We start from the raw sequence: 3,736 nt of genomic DNA on the forward strand, positions 1-3,736 counted from the left end.
CCAAATTATGAAAGAGTTGATTGTATGAAAGAGTACTTGAAGAATCAGTTTGTCATAAGCTCCTTTTTATTTTCTTTTTCAGGTTTAGGCAGCAATTCATGGCAGTGGTGGTAGTAGAACTTTTGTTTCTGAGGGCGTGGAAGCATCTGCCATTTATATTCACTTTAAGGCAGCAGCGGGTGAGGTAATAGATCCTCTGTTTCAAGTTGACTGCTTCATGTACACATTAGCAGGATACCACATGCTAACCATGGGATGGCTGCTTAAGTTATACTTTTCTTTTCCTTTTCTTTTTCTGTTAGCTATTTGAGCTGACTTTATTGTTGGTTGGTTTTTGTCCTTCACAATTAGCTTTTCTTTGGTGAGTTTTATACATTGTATTGAGATCATCCTCTTCTTTCAAGAGATATAATCCACCTTTCTCCTTTAATTGAGTCGGCCTAGACGTGGTGTTCGACTTTGGGTAATAGTCCCAAGATTGTGTTTTTTCAGCCAGACTGTCGAGGTAGTCCCATACCTCTTCAACATCTTTATTAATGAACTCTCCATTACACATTGTCTCGACCATTTAACGCATGGAAGATGTCAGTCCATCATAGAAAAAATTTGTAATGCGCCACGTTTCAAATCCGTGTTGTGAGCATGAACTGACCAAATCTTTGAACCTTTCCCAACATTGGAAGAATGTTTCATCTTTCTTTTGGGCAAAGTTCATGATTGCTTTTCTGAGGGTAATCGTTTTATGATGTGGGAAGAATTTTTTTATGAATTCCCTCTGCATGTCGTTCCATGTGCCAATGGATCTAGGACGCAGTGAATGTAACCACGTCTTAGCTTTCTCTTTTAAGGAAAAAGGAAAGAGTTTCAGCCTGATTGTATCCTCAGATACATTAGGAAAACATAATGTAGCCATAATCTCATCGACCTCTTTCAAATGTAAATATGGACTTTCTGATTCAAGTCCATGGAATTTGGGAAGGAGTTGGATAACTCCTGGCTTGATGTCCATTTGTCCTGTGTTTTCAGGAAAAATCATGCATGAGGGCGTACTCACTCCCGCCGGTTGTAGATAATCTCGTAGAGTACGAGGCGGGGGTGCCTGTTGCACCTCATTCTCATCTTGGGTATCCTCCACCCTTGGTGGAAGTAGAGGAGGTTGGTCTTCAGCCATAACTTCAGTTAACTCAGGGGGATTTCGAGCGATGTCTAGTCCTGCGATGGATAGTCAACCCCTCAACCAATCCTCCTTCAGTCAAGAGATGTCGAGTGTTGTCACGGGCCCACTTGGGCATGAAACACTCGCAGCCCTCAATCAAATTCAAAGCTTAATCCTAAGAAAGGAAAAGAAAATCTAAAAAGAAAGAGAGAGTTGGAAAGAAATTACCAAATTGAAGCCCCTAAGTTAAGGACCTGCAAAATAAAACAAAATAAGTTAAATTCTAAAAAGAGAAGAACAATCTTTTAAAAGAAAGATAGAAGTGAACTAGCTTCTAAAAGAAAGAATTCCTAAAAGAAAGTGAAAATTTCTAAAATAAATAAGGCAAGTCCTAAACTAGAAAGTAAATTACTAAAAGAGAACTGAAAAAAATAGGAAGTAGAGAAGGAGCTTACCGAATTAGAAATTTCTATTTTAAAGGCCTACAAAATAGGAAGGTTAGTTTCTAAACAAAAATTCTAAAAATAATTTAGGAAACAATTTAGATTTTAAAAGAGTTAAAAATAGAAAGTTAGTTTCTAAAAATAAACTATTTCCTACAGAAGGGAGGATACTAGAATTAGAAAATTTCTAAAATTTAAACCCTAATTCTAAAAATAGGAAAAAGTAGAGAGATTAGGAATGTATTACCAATTGAGAAACTTATGTCAAGATCCTATAAAACAGGAAACAAGTTATTTTTGAACTCAAATAAAAATAAATAAATAAACTAAGGTTAGTAAAATCCTAATCTTAAACAAATCCTAAAACCAATTAATTTCAGAGAATCGTAACCGTCAGTCCCCGGCAACGGCGCCAAAAACTTGTTCACTCCCCAAGTATAGGGTTGTGATGTAGTAATAAACTCGGTAAGACCGAGGTCGAATCCACAGGGACTGATACCTGTACGTTATCTGAAACCAAGTAGAACTAGAACTAGACTAAGATGTGATCTAAACCAAATAGAATTTAAGAAATAATTGTGGAATAATTATCTAAAACTTTAAGGAATTCAGAGGAAGGAAACTAGGGATTCAGAGGATCCACTTGTAGAGATTAGGGAGATCTTATGCCTGCATCAAGGATTATGGAATTCAAACTGAACTTACTTGATCTGGTTTTCAAGAGATGAAAGGTATATGAATTAGAATGGATTCCATCATCTAACCATGCCCAGGAGACAAAGCAAACAACAGGATTAAACTAATTACCAACCAATCAACAATGTATGAAGATCAGGAAGGGTACTGTCATCCTACCATGCCCATGGAACAATGATGAACAACAGGGCTTCCTGACTTCATAAACATAAAAAGGGAAAGAAATACTCAAAACCATCGTAGATCTATTGTAATTTCAGTCACAACAAACCATTAAAAATAATTGAAAGTATTTCTTTTAATTTGAACAAAAATCAACATCAGTCAGTCTAAACAATAGGCACAAGCAAAGTCCCTCCCATCAGACTACAAGCTTCACCTCTTAGCCCTAGCTAAGAGGTTTAGCCCAACATGATTAGGCTAATAACCTTAGGCATCATAAGAGAAAGAAGAAAAGGAAAAAAAACAGCCAGTAAAAATAAGAAAAAGAAAACAAGAACATTCCTTTTTTCCTTCTCCTTGTCTTCACGTTCCAGCCCAAACCCAAGCCAGCCGTACGTCCAGCCTTTCAACCGAGCTCCCTGTACTCTCTCCCGCACCTTCCCGTTCTCCTTTTCTTCTCTTCAAGCCGTAGCTGCCCCCTTTTATAAGGCCTTGGAGTCGACTGGAGAGAGTCCTGCTGGAGGTGTGCGTAGCCTCTGTTTTACGCAGTTCAGACGCTCCAAACACCTTGCGTTTGATTATTTTCGGGATGACCGTACAGGCTTGGCTTTGAAATTTCCTCATGGCTGGGGTCTCGGCTAGCGTGGGCTCCACATGAATGGTTCAGATCGTTCATCCGATCAAGGATGATGGGCCACAGCTGTCCGAAATTTTTGAATTTCCCGGACTGCATAAACAGATTGCGCAACGTACTTGCGCTGATCGGATGGTGGAGCCCACATCGCTTATACTTTGATAAATCCACTCCGTCTATTGAATGCTTGCTGAAAAAACACTGGGAATAGATGGTTTTGGCTGTCTCTTGGTGCGGCCCGTCTGATCTACCTCGCCGCCGTTCGTCCGATGTTTAAACAATCCAAATTGATCTCAAACTGTCTTTTGAAATTTTTCCACCTAGGTGATGGTTACAGGCCTCTTTGGAGTCCACTAGACGGTCCAGATTGGATCGATCACCTCAGAGGGTGGCCCACAACAATCCACCACAGGCTCTGTTGCGAAACAGAGCCTGCGCGTTTGAGCGCTGTGATGGTCGGCGGACCATCTCTTGATACAAGGTGTAGAATCCACTCCGACCATTCGATCCACCTCGAAAAACCACTAAGATTTGGCTAGCTTCATGTTGGATTCGGTGTGGCCCATGCGATCTTTACTCCCACCGTCCATTCCTGAGTTTTTATGCAATCTACATGTGTTTGCGTGCATGGGACTAAAAGGACAC

General features: G+C 39.8%; 1 non-coding gene across 1 annotated transcript; it reads left to right on the forward strand.

The window, feature by feature from the left end:
* The first annotated feature begins 626 nt into the window (after positions 1–626).
* Positions 627–733, forward strand: LOC131252274 (small nucleolar RNA R71). The gene has a single exon (XR_009174307.1). It is a non-coding gene; the product is annotated as a small nucleolar RNA R71 (small nucleolar RNA).
* The last annotated feature ends 3,003 nt before the right edge of the window (positions 734–3,736 follow it).

The sequence above is a fragment of the Magnolia sinica genome, chromosome 7 (assembly GCF_029962835.1).
Source record: "Magnolia sinica isolate HGM2019 chromosome 7, MsV1, whole genome shotgun sequence".
Lineage (NCBI taxonomy): Eukaryota > Viridiplantae > Streptophyta > Magnoliopsida > Magnoliales > Magnoliaceae > Magnolia > Magnolia sinica.